At 47.4% G+C, this 16,536-nt stretch overlaps 1 protein-coding gene across 2 annotated transcripts in view; it reads left to right on the forward strand.

Moving 5' to 3' along the window:
• Window positions 1-15,707: 15,707 nt before the first annotated feature.
• LOC123044893 (DNA (cytosine-5)-methyltransferase 1B) overlaps window positions 15,708-16,536 on the forward strand; it is a 10,511-nt gene continuing 9,682 nt past the window's right edge. For both annotated transcript variants that reach the window (XM_044467773.1, XM_044467774.1), the window contains exon 1: window positions 15,708-15,884. The gene's annotated coding sequence lies outside the window, so the exon portion shown is untranslated. The remainder of the gene's footprint in view (window positions 15,885-16,536) is intronic.

Here is a 16,536-nt window from a genome sequence, read left to right on the forward strand (position 1 = left end):
AAAAGGCCTGCAGGAAGACAACCAATGTCCAAGGCCAGAGCATCAACTCAACTGCCTGAAAAGCCTGATCCCAAAGAGCCAGCTGCTGAAGGCAAGAAGAGGAAGGAAAGGGTCAAGAAGACCATGGCCAGAGTTGTTGGGCAACTTTCCATGATGGAAGAGGAAGAGCTTACTGCACCAGCATCAAAGGCACCAAAGCTTATGGGTGATGCTATTAAATCTGGGGCTGCAACATCTAAGCCCAAGGAAGCACCCAAAGCTGCCCCCAAGGCCAAGTCTGCACCAAAGAGGAATATCAGGAGTATTCCAGCTGCTGAGAAGAACAAGGCCCCAGTGACTGAGGTTGCTAAGGAGGAAGATGAAGAAGGACATGTTCTAAGGAAGCTCAAGCCTAAGATACCAGATCACAATGATGCCCATCCTGTGGCTGAGGACATGAACATCAGAAAAGACTCAGGATTGAGGCTATGGAGGATGGCAGATCCATATGCCACAAGGAGAAGAACTATTGTTGATTACAGGTTCCATACAAAGGAACATCAGGACTTCTATGAGACAATCTTATTAGACAAGAAGCCCATAGTTTGTGATATGAGGTGGATCGACTGGACCTACATGAAGGAAAATGAAGAGCACTATCCTGGAGTGCAAGATAGCTTTGTTGCTTATGGAGTTGCAGAATTTGTTGGGCAAAAGCTCACAAGTTGGAATGATGAACTTATCATGCAATTCTACTCCACATCACATTTTTACCCAGATGGAAGAATTGTTTGGATGTCTGAAGGTACAAGGTACCAATCCACTATTGAAGAATGGGCAAAACTGATAAATGCCCCAAAGGAAAATGATGATGATCTGGACGTATATGCCAAGAAGAAAATGGGACACAATACCATGGCACACATGTACAAGGAGATCCCAGACAAAGCCCTAGAGACTTTCTCTTTTGGATCAGTCCATTTTCTATTGTCAAGGCTGCCAAGATGCCAACTCAAGAGGAGGCATCTGAGTATTTCTTGAAGAACAAGCAGGAGCAGCTTGGTTACTTGATAGCATCATCACTAAGGATTGAGAAGGGGTTGGCCACCCTCACTCAGAATCAGGAGAGCCTGGAGAGAATCATGGAACAAAAATTCTATGATCTAGATGTCAAAGTAACTGAGAGTCAGTCAGTTGTGGAGCAACTGTAGGATGACATGCAGGAGAGGAAGGGCAAGACAACCACAAATGTCTTTGCCAGAGTGCCTAGAGCTCAGAGGTCAGCTGTTGTGCCAGTGCTAGACACTAGAGCAACATCTTCAGCACCAGCTACTGCCCCTTCCGCTCCAGTGCAACCAGCTTCAGCATCAACTCCAGCACCCTCTACATCAACTGAAGCCTTCGTCCAAGGAGCCATCTCTACACCACCAACTAAAGATCAAGCCTGAGAGTCGATCTAGCACTATGCATTTTCTATGAACTTTTTGGTAACTTGTTGCCAAAGGGGGGGAAAATGTATAGATCATAGGCTTCGAGAGAGAGAGTGTGTTGCTTTTGTTCTCTCTTGCTTTGTTGGTTTAAACTTGTTTGCTTTTTGATTGGTTGAGATACTATGCTTGTGAGACATTGATGATCATGTGTTTGATCATAAGCTACACTTATGCATGTTTGATGATATTATCTTATCTATCTTATGTGATCATTCACTCTGCTTGGTGATGAGTGCATGTATTCAATACTTATCGTTTTGAGCGCTCCACCAAGATGTATGTGACATGGAAGAGTAACCCATGAGCCTAATTCCTTGTGCATTTGCAGTCCAAAGCAAATTTTAAACTATGCACAAATTTAGGGGGAGCTCTTGCTTATCACATACTTCTCAAAGCGACGATGTTTTTATTCTTATTATCATTTGTCGAAGCTTTGATCTATATGTTGTCATCAATTACCAAAAAGGGGGAGATTGAAAGTGCAACTATCCCTAGGTGGTTTTGGTAATTCATAACAACATATAGCTCACTGAGCTAATGCAATTCCAAGACTATTATTTCAGGGAAGCTCAATGAATGGCATGGCATGGATGATGAAGGTGGATCCCTCAAAATACTAAGGACAAAGTATTGGCTCAAGCTCAAAGGCCCAAGACTCTTCATTTTATATTTTAGTGATCCAAGATCACATTGAGTCTATAGGAAAAGCCAATACTATCAAGGAGGGATGAGGTGTTGCTTAATGTGCTTTGTGATATGCTCCAAAACCCTCAGCTACTTTCCCACATCCACAAATGACCTAAACCCAAAGCCAAAATCGGTCACATCGATTCTTCCAATCCGGCGCCACCGATTCCAAAAGTCATAGCCACTGCCACAAACCCTAAGCAAATCGGTCCTACCGATAGGGATCTCGGTCTCACCGAGATGGGATTGTAATCTCTCTGTTTCCCTTCGTAACGTTTCGGTCTAACCGAAGTGAGCGATCGGTCCCACCGAGATTGCAATGTAAACTCTCTGTTTCCCTTTTGTAACATTTCGGTCTCACCGAAAAGAGCAAATCGGTCCCACCGAGTTTACCTGACCAACTCTGTGGAAAGCTTATTACCAAAACCGGTTTCACCGAGTTTGTGTAATCGGTCTTACCGAGATTATGTTATGCCCTAACCCTAACCGAATCGGTCTCACCGAGTTGCATGTCGGTCCCACCGAAAATCACTAACGGTCACTAGGTTTACTAAATCGGTCCGACCGAGTCTGTTGAATCGGTCCCATCGAGTTTGGTAAATTGTATGTAACGGTTAGATTTTGTGTGGAGGCTATATATACCCCTCCACCTCCTCTTCATTCGTGGAGAGAGCCATCAGACTAAACCTACACTTCCAACTTACCATTTCTGAGAGAGAACTACCTACTCATGTGTTGAGGCCAAGATATTCCATTCCTACCATATGAATCTTGATCTCTAGCCTTCCCCAAGTTGCTTTCCACTCAAATCCTCCTTCCACCAGATCCAAATCCTATGAGAGAGAGTTGAGTGTTGGGGAGACTATCATTTGAAGCACAAGAGCAAGGAGTTCATCATCAACGCACCATTTGTTACTTCTTGGAGAGTGGTGTCTCCTAGATTGGTAGGTGTCACTTGGGAGCCTCCGACAAGATTGTGGAGTTGAACCAAGGAGTTTGTAAGGGCAAGGAGATCGCCTACTTCGTGAAGATCTACCGCTAGTGAGGCAAGTCCTTCGTGGGCGACGGCCATGGTGGGATAGACAAGGTTGCTTCTTCGTGGACCCTTCGTGGGTGGAGCCCTCCGTGGACTCGTGCAACCGTTACCCTTCGTGGGTTGAAGTCTCCATCAACGTGGATGTACGATAGCACCACCTATCGGAACCACGCCAAAAACATCCGTGTCTCCAATTGCGTTTGAATCCTCTAAACCCTTCCCTTTACTTTCTTGCAAGTTGCATGCTTTAATTTCCGCTGCCTATATACTCTTTGCATGCTTGCTTGAATTGTGTGATGATTGCTTGACTTGTCCTAAGATAGCTAAAATCTGCCAAACTCTAAAATTGGGAAAAGGTTAAGTTTTTAATTGGTCAAGTAGTCTAATCACCCCCCCTCTAGACATACTTCAAGGTTCTACACCCTTGTTGACGAGTCATCGCGGGTTCGGCACGGCGCCCCGATGGCCTTCCCTGTAAAACACAATAAATGTGCGGTGGGCAAGGTGCAAAGAGGGGATCCTTCTTGGAAGTTGGGACTCCGGTTTTACTTACCTGTGATGCAGGGAGTGGGCCAGGATAATCAGCTATGATGGCCACCAAGGCACCATCACAGCTTAACTGATAAAATGTCCTGTCAACGAGTTCCACAAATATGTCCGGATCTTCTTCAAGTCCGGGGTCGAGGGCCCGGTCGGGGTCCTCTGGCTGTGGAGACGGGCTGTGGACCTCCCTCATAGCTTTTCGCAATTCCTGCTATGAATTGGCAAGGTAAATATTTGTGATGAGGAATGCGGGAAAGACTGGAATAAAAGATAGCAGCTCACCCAACTTGGGGGGCTGTACATGGAGAATCCATCCCGTGGCTTAAAACGGATGAACTTCTCTTCCTCTCCTTTGTACAAATCAGACAATATTTTTGCCAGAGCGGCGACGGAGTCCGGACCTTTATGGCCGCAGCGGGTGGCGTCGTCTTCTCCATTGAAGTGCCACATGGGTTTCCCCCGATATTGAAGTGGCTGCACTCCCCGTATTATACATATTGATATGACCTCAATTATTGTCAGCCCTGATTTGGCCAGCGTCTTTATCCTGTCCATCATGAAAAGTACCTCTCTGTTATCTTCCTCCCGGGGGCTCCGAGGGCGCCAGCTTTGGCGTTTCTTCAACGGGGCGTTTACAAACTCAGGAAGGCCCATCCGAATAGGGTCCGAAAGGGGTACGTCCTCCATATAAAACCACTCTGAAGGCCAGTCTTCAGACGTCTTCTTCAGAGTACCGGACAGGTATCCGGTCCCGATGATGCGCCATATTTCGGCTCTGCCCACTTGATATATCAACCCCTCCTGAGTGCGGGGTACGAGGCAGAATAGCCTCTTCCATAGCTCAAAATGAGCTTCGCAGCCCAGAAATAGCTCGCAGAAGGCGACATAGCCTGCAATGTGTAGTATGGAGGCAGGAGTAAAGTTATGCAACTGGAGGCCGTAGAACTCCAGGAGCCCACGGAGGAACAGATGGATTGGAAATCCGAGTCCCTCAGCAAATAAGGGACAAGGCATACCCGCTCCCCGTTGGATGGGTTGGGAGAACTCTCCGCTTGCTCCCCGCCATTATAGGTGGCTAGTCTGGCTCGGACGGGGACCATGTACGCAGGCGGGAGAAACCCATTGGTCTGCAACTCTACCAATCAGCTATGGGGGACATAATGTTGGAAATATGCCCTAGAGGCAATAATAAAAGTATTATTATATTTCATTGTTCATGATAATTGTCTTTTATTCATGCTATAACTGTATTATCCGGAAATCGTAATACACGTGTGAATACTTAGACCACACTATGTCCCTGGTAAGCCTCTAGTTGACCAGCTCGTTGTGATCAACAGATAGTCATGGTTTCCTGACTATGGACATTGGATGTCGTTGATAACGGGATCACATCATTAGGAGAATGATGTGATGGACAAGACCCAATCCTAAGCATAGCATAAAAGATCGTGTAGTTCGTTTTGCTAGAGCTTTGCAAGTGTCAAGTATCTCTTCCTTCGACCATGAGATCGTGTAACTCCCGGATACCGTAAGAGTGCCTTGGGTGTATCAAACGTCACAACGTAACTGGGTGACTATAAAGGTGCATTACAGGTATCTCCGAAAGTAGCTGTTGGGTTGACACGGATCGAGACTGGGATTTGTCACTCCGTATGACGAAGAGGTATCTCTGGGCCCACTCGGTAATGCATCATCATATTGAGCTCAATGTGACCAAGGTGTTGGACACGGGATCATGCATTACGGTACGAGTAAAGTGACTTGCCGGTAACGAGACTGAACAAGGTATTGGGATACCGACGATCGAGTCTCGGGCAAGTAACGTACCGATTGACAAAGGGAATTGCATACAGGGTTTGATCGAATCCTCGACATAGTGGTTCATCCGATGACAACATCGAGGAGCATGTGGGAGCCATCATGGGTATCCAGATCCCGCTGATGGTTATTGACTGAGAGAGTCTCGGTCATGTCTGCATGTCTCCCGAACCCGTAGGGTCTACACACTTAAGGTTCGGTGACGCTAGGGTTATGAAGATATGGATATGCAGAAACCCGAATGTTGTTCGGAGTCCCGGATGAGATCCCGGACGTCACGAGGAGTTCCGGAATGGTCCGGAGGTAAAGAATTATATATAGGAAGTGCTATTTCGGGCATCGGGACAAGTTTCGGGGTTATCGGTATTGTACCGGGACCACCGGAAGGGTCCCGGGGGTCCACCGGGTGGGGCCACCTGTCCCGGGGGGCCACATGGGCTGTAGGGGGTGCGCCTTGGCCATCATGGGCCAAGGGCACCAGCCCCTATAGGCCCATGCGCCTAGGGTTTCCCCCTAGGAGGAGTCCTAGTGGTGGAAGGCACCCCTAGGTGCCTTGAGGGGGAGGGAAACCTCCCCTAGGCCCCCCCCCCCTAGTAGATCTCATCTACTAGGGCCGGCGCCCCCCTGGCACCCCTACATATAGTGGGGGAGAGGAGGGACTTCATACACCAGCCCCTGGCGCCTCCTCCTCCCCCCGTTACGTCTCTCCCTCGTAGTCTCGGCGAAGCCCTGCTGCTGTGACGCCCTGCATCCACCACCACGCCGTCGTGCTGCTGGATCTTCATCAACCTCTCCTTCTCCCTTGCTGGATCAAGAAGGAGGAGACGTCTCTCGTCCCGTACGTGTGTTGAACGCGGAGGTGCCGTCCGTTCGGCGCTGGTCATCGGTGATTTGGATCACGTCGAGTACGACTACATCATCGCCTTGCAAGCTTCCGCACGCGATCTACAAGTGGTATGTAGATGCAAACTCTCTCCCTAGACTCGTTGCTAGGATGAACTCATAGATGGATCTTGGTGAAACCGTAGGAAAAATTTTAATTTTCTGCAACGTTCCCCAACAGTGGTATCAGAGCTAGGTCTATGCGTAGTTCTCTTTGCACGAGTAGAACACAACTTTGTTGTGGGCGTGGATTTTGTCATCTTACTTGCCTCTACTAGTCTTTTCTTGCTCAACGGTATTGTGGGATGAAGCGGCCCGGACCAACCTTACACGTACACTTACGTGAGACCGGTTCCACCGACTGACATGCACAAGTTGCATAAGGTGGCTGGCGGGTGTCTGTCTCTCCCACCTTAGTTGGAGCGGAATCGATGAACAGGGCCCTTATGAAGGGTAAATAGAAGTTGACAAAATCACGTTGTGGTGATTCGTAGGTAAGAAAACGTTCTTGCTAGAACCCAATTGCAGCCACGTAAAAGATGCAACAACAATTAGAGGACGTCTAACTTGTTTTTGCAGCGATTGATCATGTGATGTGATATGGCCAGAAGTTGTGATGAATGATGAATTGTGATGTATGAGATCATGTTCTTTGTAATAGGATTCACGACTTGCATGTCGATGAGTATGACAACCGGCAGGAGCCATAGGAGTTGTCATTATTTTTTGTATGACCTGCGTGTCATTGAATAACGTCATGTAAACTACTTTACTTTATTACTAAACTTTAGTCATAGAAGTAGAAGTAGTCGTTGGCGTGACAACTTCATGAAGACACGATGATGGAGATCATGATGATGGAGATCATGGTGTCAAGCCGGTGACAAGATGATCATGGAGCCCCGAAGATGAAGATCAATGGAGCTATATGATATTGGCCATATCATGTCACAACTATATAATTGCATGTGATGTTTATTATGTATTATGCATCTTGTTTACTTAGGACGACGGTAGTAAATAAGATGATCCCTTATAAAATTTCAAGAAGTGTTCTCCCCTAACTGTGCACCGTTGCTACAGTTCGTCGTTTCTAAGCACCACGTGATGACCGGGTGTGATGGATTCTTACGTTCACATACAACGGGTGTAAGACAGTTTTACACAGCGAAAACACTTAGGGTTAACTTGACGAGCCTAGCATGTGCAGACATGGCCTCGGAACACGGAGACCGAAAGGTCGAACACGAGTCGTATGGAAGATACGATCAACATGAAAATGTTCACCGACGATGACTAGTCCGTCTCACGTGATGATCGGACACGGGCTAGTCGACTCGGATCGTGTAACACTTAGATGACTAAAGGGATGTCTAATCTAAGTGGGAGTTCATAATTTGATTAGAACTTTATTATCATGAACTTAGTCTAAAACCTTTGCAAATATGTCTTGTAGATCAATGGCCAACGCTAATGTCAACATGAACTTCAACGCGTTCCTAGAGAAAACCAAGCTGAAAGATGATGGCAGCAACTATACGGACTGGGCCCGGAACCTGAGGATCATCCTCATAGCTGCCAGGAAACAATATGTCCTAGAAGGATCGCTAGGTGACGCTCCCGTCCCAGAGAACCAAGACATTATGAATGCTTGGCAGTCTCGCGCTGATGATTACTCCCTTGTTCAGTGCGGCATGCTTTACAGCTTAGAACCGGGGCTCCAAAAGCGTTTTGAGCATCACGGAGCATATGAGATGTTCGAAGAGCTGAAACTAGTTTTCCAAGCTCATGCCCGGGTCGAGAGATATGATGTCTCCGAGAAGTTCTACAGTTGTAAGATGGAGGAAAACAGTTCTGTCAGTGAGCACATCCTGAAGATGTCTGGGTTGCACAACCGTATGACCCAGCTAAACATTAACCTCCCAGATGAGGTGGTCATTGACAGAATCCTCCAGTCGCTCCCACCAAGCTACAAGAGCTTTGTGATGAACTACAACATGCAGGGAATGGAAAAGACCATTCCTGAAGTGTTCTCGATGCTGAAGTCAGCAGAGGCTGAAATCAAGAAAGAACATCAAGTGTTGATGGTCAATAAGACCACTAAGTTCAAGAAGGGCAAGGGTAAGAAGAACTTCAAGAAAGACGGCAAAGATGTTGCCGCGCCTGGTAAGCCAGTTACCGGGAAGAAGTCAGAGAATGGACCCAAGCCTGAGACTGAGTGCTTTTATTGCAAGGGGAAGGGTCACTGGAAGCGGAACTGCCCCAAATACTTAGCGGATAAGAAGGCCGGCAACACCAAAGGTATATTTGATATACATGTGATTGATGTGTACCTTACCAGTAATCGTAGTAACTCCTGGGTATTTGATACCGGTGCCGTTGCTCATATTTGTAACTCACAGCAGGAGCTGCGGAATAAACGGAGACTGGCAAAGGACGAGGTGACGATGCGCGTCGGGAATGGTTCCAGAGTCGATGTGATCGCCGTCGGCACGCTGCCTCTACATTTACCTACGGGATTAGTTTTGAACCTTAATAATTGTTATTTAGTGCCAAGTTTGAGCATGAACATTGTATCAGGATCTCGTTTAATACGAGATGGCTACTCATTTAAGTCTGAGAATAATGGTTATTCGATTTATATGAGAGATATGTTTTATGGTCATGCTCCGATGGTCAATGGTTTATTCTTAATGAATCTCGAGCGTAATATTACACATGTTCATAGTGTAGATGCCAAAAGATTTAAAGTTGATAACGATAGTCCCACATACTTGTGGCACTGCCGCCTTGGTCACATTGGTGTCAAGCGCATGAAGAAGCTCCATGCCGATGGACTTTTAGAGTCTCTTGATTATGAATCGTTTGACACGTGCGAACCATGCCTCTTGGGCAAAATGACCAAGACTCCGTTCTCCGGAACAATGGAGCGAGCAACCAACTTGTTGGAAATCATACATACCGATGTATGCGGTCCAATGAGCGTTGAGGCTCGCGGAGGATATCGTTATGTTCTCACTCTCACAGATGACTTGAGTAGATATGGGTATGTCTACTTAATGAAACACAAGTCTGAGACCTTTGAAAAGTTCAAGGAATTTCAGAATGAGGTAGAGAATCAACGTGACCGAAAGATAAAGTTCTTACGATCAGATCGTGGAGGAGAATACTTAAGTCACGAATTTGATACACACTTAAGGAAATGTGGAATCGTTTCACAGCTCACGCCGCCTGGAACACCTCAGCGAAACGGTGTGTCCGAACATCGTAATCGCACCCTATTGGATATGGTGCGGTCTATGATGTCCCTTACCGATTTACCGCTATCATTTTGGGGATACGCTCTAGAGACAGCTACATTCACTTTAAATAGGGCACCGTCTAAATCCGTTGAGACGACACCGTATGAATTATGGTTTGGAAAGAAACCTAAGCTGTCGTTTCTAAAAGTTTGGGGATGCGATGCTTATGTCAAGAAACTTCAACCTGAAAAGCTCGAACCCAAGTCGGAAAAATGCGTATTCATAGGATACCCTAAGGAAACTGTCGGGTATACCTTCTACTTAAGATCCGAAGGCAAGATCTTTGTTGCCAAAAACGGATGCTTTCTGGAAAAAGAGTTTCTCTCGAAAGAAGTAAGTGGGAGGAAAGTACAACTCGATGAAGTACTACCTCTTGAGCGGGAAAGTGGCGCAGCGCAGGAAACCGTTTCTGTGATGCCCACACCAACTGAAGAGGAAAACAATGATGATGATCAAGGTACTTCGGATCAAGTTACTGCTGAACTTCGTAGGTCTACAAGGACACGTTCCGCACCAGAGTGGTACGGCAACCCTGTCCTGGAAATCATGTTGTTAGACAACAATGAACCTTCGAACTATGAAGAAGCAATGGCGGGCCCGGATTCCAACAAATGGCTTGAAGCCATGAAATCCGAGATAGAATCCATGTATGAAAACAAAGTATGGACTTTGACAGACTTGCCCGATGATCGGCGAGCGATAGAAAACAAATGGATCTTTAAGAAGAAGACGGACGCGGATGGTAAGGTTACCATCTATAAAGCTTGACTTGTCGCTAAGGGTTATCGACAGGTTCAAGGGATTGACTACGACGAGACATTCTCTCCCGTAGCGAAGCTGAAGTCCGTCCGAATCATGTTAGCAATTGTCGCATACTATGATTATGAGATATGGCAGATGGACGTCAAAACTGCATTCCTTAACGGGCATCTTAAGGAAGAACTGTATATGATGCAGCCGGAAGGTTTTGTCGATCCTCGGAACGCTAACAAAGTATGCAAGCTCCAGCGATCCATTTATGGACTGGTGCAAGCATCTCGGAGTTGGAACATTCGCTTTGATGAGATGATCAAAGCGTTTGGGTTTATGCAGACTTATGGAGAAGCCTGCGTTTACAAGAAAGTGAGTGGGAGCTCTGTAGCATTTCTCATATTATATGTAGATGACATACTCCTGATGGGAAATAATATAGAATTTCTGGACAGCATTAAGGCCTACTTGAATAAGTGTTTTTCAATGAAGGACCTTGGAGAAGCTGCTTATATATTAGGCATCAAGATCTATAGAGATAGATCGAGACGCCTCATAGGTCTTTCACAAAGCACATACCTTGATAAGATTTTGAAGAGATTCAGAATGGATCAGTCCAAGAAGGGGTTCTTGCCTATGTTACAAGGTATGAGACTGAGCTCAGCTCAGTCACCGACCACGGCAAAAGATAAAGAAGAGATGAGTGTCATCCCCTATGCTTCAGCCATAGGATCTATTATGTATGCCATGCTGTGTACCAGACCCGATGTAAACCTTGCCGTAAGTTTGGTAGCAAGATACCAAAGTAATCCCGGCAAGGAACACTGGACAGCGGTCAAGAATATCCTGAAGTACCTGAAAAGGACAAATGACATGTTTCTCGTTTATGGAGGAGACGAAGAGCTCGTCGTAAAGGGTTACGTCGACGCTAGCTTCGACTCAGATCTGGATGACTCTAAGTCACAAACCGGATACGTGTATATGTTGAATGGTGGAGCAGTAAGCTGGTGCAGCTGCAAGCAGAGCGTCGTGGCGGGATCTACGTGTGAAGCGGAGTACATGGCAGCCTCGGAGGCAGCACATGAAGCGATTTGGGTGAAGGAGTTCATCACCGACCTAGGAGTCATACCCAATGCGTCGGGACCGATCAAACTCTTCTGTGACAACACTGGAGCTATTGCCCTCGCAAAGGAGCCCAGGTTTCACAAGAAGACCAGGCACATCAAGCGTCATTTCAACTCCATCCGTGAAAATGTTCAAGATGGAGACATAGAGATTTGCAAAGTGCACACGGATCTGAATGTTGCAGATCCGCTGACTAAACCTCTCTCGCGTGCAAAACATAATCAACACCAGAACTCTATGGGTGTTCGATTCATCACAATGTAACTAGATTAGTGACTCTAGTGCAAGTGGGAGACTGTTGGAAATATGCCCTAGAGGCAATAATAAAAGTATTATTATATTTCATTGTTCATGATAATTGTCTTTTATTCATGCTATAACTGTATTATCCGGAAATCGTAATACACGTGTGAATACTTAGACCACACTATGTCCCTGGTAAGCCTCTAGTTGACCAACTCGTTGTGATCAACAGATAGTCATGGTTTCCTGACTATGGACATTGGATGTCGTTGATAACGGGATCACATCATTAGGAGAATGATGTGATGGACAAGACCCAATCCTAAGCATAGCATAAAAGATCGTGTAGTTCGTTTTGCTAGAGCTTTGCAAGTGTCAAGTATCTCTTCCTTCGACCATGAGATCGTGTAACTCCCGGATACCGTAAGAGTGCCTTGGGTGTATCAAACGTCACAACGTAACTGGGTGACTATAAAGGTGCATTACAGGTATCTCCGAAAGTAGCTGTTGGGTTGACACGGATCGAGACTGGGATTTGTCACTCCGTATGACGGAGAGGTATCTCCGGGCCCACTCGGTAATGCATCATCATATTGAGCTCAATGTGACCAAGGTGTTGGACACGGGATCATGCATTACGGTACGAGTAAAGTGACTTGCCGGTAACGAGACTGAACAAGGTATTGGGATACCGACGATCGAGTCTCGGGCAAGTAACGTACCGATTGACAAAGGGAATTGCATACAGGGTTTGATCGAATCCTCGACATCGTGGTTCATCCGATGACAACATCGAGGAGCATGTGGGAGCCATCATGGGTATCCAGATCCCGCTGATGGTTATTGACTGAGAGCGTCTCGGTCATGTCTGCATGTCTCCCGAACCCGTAGGGTCTACACACTTAAGGTTCGGTGACGCTAGGGTTATGAAGATATGGATATGCAGAAACCCGAATGTTGTTCGGAGTCCCGGATGAGATCCCGGACGTCACGAGGAGTTCCGGAATGGTCCGGAGGTAAAGAATTATATATAGGAAGTGCTATTTCGGGCATCGGGACAAGTTTCGGGGTTAACGGTATTGTACCGGGACCACCGAAAGGGTCCCGGGGGTCCACCGGGTGGGGCCACCTGTCCCGGGGGGCCACATGGGCTGTAGGGGGTGCGCCTTGGCCATCATGGGCCAAGGGCACCAGCCCCTATAGGCCCATGCGCCTAGGGTTTCCCCCTAGGAGGAGTCCTAGTGGTGGAAGGCACCCCTAGGTGCCTTGGGGGGGAGGGAAACCTCCCCTAGGCCGCCGCCCCCCTAGTAGATCTCATCTACTTGGGCCGGCGCCCCCCTGGCACCCCTATATATAGTGGGGGAGAGGAGGGACTTCATACACCAGCCCCTGGCGCCTCCTCCTCCCCCCGTTACGTCTCTCCCTCGTAGTCTCGGCGAAGCCCTGCTGCTGTGACGCCCTGCATCCACCACCACGCCGTCGTGCTGCTGGATCTTCATCAACCTCTCCTTCCTCCTTGCTGGATCAAGAAGGAGGAGACGTCTCCCGTCCCGTACGTGTGTTGAACGCGGAGGTGCCGTCCGTTCGGCGCTGGTCATCGGTGATTTGGATCACGTCGAGTACGACTACATCATCGCCTTGCAAGCTTCCGCACGCGATCTACAAGTGGTATGTAGATGCAAACTCTCTCCCTAGACTCGTTGTTAGGATGAACTCATAGATGGATCTTGGTGAAACCGTAGGAAAAATTTTAATTTTCTGCAACGTTCCCCAACACATAACACTTCCCCCAATCGCCTGGCTTAGTGCTACGGGAGCGAGAGGAGGAGCTGCGACGGCCGACCATGATGGGATGGTTTCTTCCGGGCGCGCTCTAATGGATACTCGCTGGGGGAGGATGGTGTGATTTGGATCTGAGGATCCCCCTCTCTTTAAATAGACGGTTTACTTACATGGTCAGGGTGGCAAATGTAAAAATGCCCCGACTTCTCGCATTTGCTCGACACGTGGAGATAGCCATTGTTGAAGCACAGAAGTCGAGGAGTGTAACATTGATGGGAAGCCGGACACTGCTCGTTACAACATGTACTCAGGGATTTTGGAGAAGAACCCGCCTTGCAATGCCGAAGACAATCTGCGCGCCGGACTCATCATCATTGAAGCCTGGTTCGGGGCTACTGAGGGAGTCCTGGATTAGGGGGTCCTCGGACAGCCGGACTATATACTTTGGCCGGACTGTTGGACTATGAAGATATAAGATTGAAGACTTCGTCCCATGTCCGGGTGGGACTCTCCTTTGTGTGGAAGGCAAGCTTGGCAATTCAGATATGTAGATCTCCTTCTCTGTAACCGACTCTGTGTAACCCTAGCCCCCTCCGGTGTCTATATAAATCGGAGGGTTTAGTCCATAGGACAACAACGATCATAATCATAGGCTAGCTTCTAGGGTTTAGCCTCTACGATCTCGTGGTAGATCAACTCTTGTAATACTCATATCATCAAGATCAATCAAGCAGGAAGCAGGGTATTACCTCCATTGAGAGGGCCCGAACCTGGTTAAACATCGTGTCCCCCGCCTCCTGTTACCATTAGCCTTAGACGCACAGTTCGGGACCCCCTACCCGAGATCCGCCGGTTTTGACACCGACAGATGACACCAAGACCCCCGAAGGAAGTGGCCTCCTCAGGAGGGCTCCTGAGGGGCGGAGAGTTTTATGCAAGCTACCTCACAAGGCTCAGCTGACGTGAGCCATGACGACCAAGGCCAGGCGAGCGCCAGGCGGGTGCAGAGCGCAGGTTTCCTCTTTGGCGCAAGGGAGGCAAGCCACATGCGCAGAGTCCTGAGGAATCAGCCAGAGGTTTCCATTTAGGTAATCTCTACTTCTCTATCTTCTCCACTCTCGTATACTCTCTCTGTACCTTTATATTATAAGGTGTATTTGTTTTTTCAAAAGTCAAACAAGTGCATGTTTGATTGAGTTTTTAGAAAAATATATCAATATCCACAATATGAAATTTATATCATTTGATTGATCATGAAAATTATATTCATATTTTATCTATTAGGTATTGCATATGTTGTTGTTTTATTCTATAATCTTGGTCAAACATTTCAATGGTTGACTTGCATGGAAACCAATACACCTTTATATTATGGAATGGATGGAGTATATAGTACAAGTTAAAACATACGCAAGGTTTCTTTTACTGTTAGGTAGGACCCTTCGTCAACCCACCATGTCCCTCTATCGATCATTTTTTCCCGCCCAACTGTTTTTTTTGTCCACCACGCCATATTTGACCACACCTTCCTGTACGCCACTTAGTCAAATAATTAACTTACCTTCTACACCATTGCATCAGTTTCATCTTAATTAACTTACCTTTCATGTCAATTCCATATATCATGTAGTTTGTCTACCTTACGTATCAATTCCATAATTTACGTACAATGCATAGCACATTCTACATTCTCTATTCTTTTGGTAAGTTTAGACTATTTCCTGTGCACATTTGATTGTGTATCAGCTCACATGCGCAATAGGATTAGGAGATCATGTCTCGATTATAATGCATGGTTTTTGTAAAGTTTGGATTTTTTGAAGACACGATTCATATATGTCCGTTTCTCTCTCCGACTTGGTCGAAGAATACATGCTGCAGGTAAGAATACATGCTACCGGTGTATTTTTCATATACCATACCATGTTGTGTTGAAAAGAGGAGGGCGGGGGAAACGGGAAAATTTGGGTTTTCGCTGCCTCTCCCGCCAAGCAAACCCGCCCAGTCCCGCGTGCGCCGCGCGGCCAAAACCTCAAAAAAACCTTCCCACCCTTTGCCCCGCCTTACGCACGCCGCCTCGCAATTCTCTCGCTCGCGTTCGTCACCCCTCCGCTATAAATCCCGCCACCCCGCGACCGAAACCCCCCTCCCCCCCTTTCCGCCCGCCCGCGCCGCCTCTCGGATCCGCTCCTTCGGCCTCATTCCCCCGTAGTCTCCGCCGCCGCCGGCGAGGAGGCCGCATAGGTAACCCTGGGGCTTCGTTTTTACTTCATTCTCGGTCCTGTTTTTACCGTGCCTGCGGATTGATTAGTTTGGGGTGGGGTTTAGGGGTGCGCATGCTCCGATAGTCGCTGGGCTCGGTGCTGTTTGACCGACGATTCGTTTGCGCTGCTGCTCTGGCTCCGCATCCAGACGAGGTTAATGGATTCCTTCGGTTCGTTGTGAGATTTATGAGTGTCGTTTTTTTCTAGTGGAAGCGTTTTTGCCTTGCCTGCTGTTCTAGTTCTGTATTCCGCTGTGGATTTCTTTGATATCCGCACCATCTATTGGAGGGGATTCCGAAAGATTGTCGGTGTGTTGCCGCAACGGAGAGGAGAGGTAACGGAATGGCGACCGTTCCCTCGGTAACCGCGCCTGCCCCTATTTGGGCCATTTTCCGCCGTATTTGTTCCCGTGTATCACACTAATCTCTTTGGATGTGCGTCGTGGGGGTTTAGCTTTCTGGTGTGTGGTGCAGAAGTAGCTCATCGGTGATTGTTCGCTGTGCTTAGCTCATGGGAGCCCTGTGCGGCTGCCTATCCATATAGTTAGTTTGTTCGATATGTTCTGCGTAGGGTTTAGGAGACTATTTTCAGTAATCCATTGGTCTGCTTGAGCAGTGGTGGTTCGTGACTTG

This window comes from Triticum aestivum, chromosome 2B, assembly GCF_018294505.1.
Source record: "Triticum aestivum cultivar Chinese Spring chromosome 2B, IWGSC CS RefSeq v2.1, whole genome shotgun sequence".
Classification (NCBI taxonomy): domain Eukaryota; kingdom Viridiplantae; phylum Streptophyta; class Magnoliopsida; order Poales; family Poaceae; genus Triticum; species Triticum aestivum.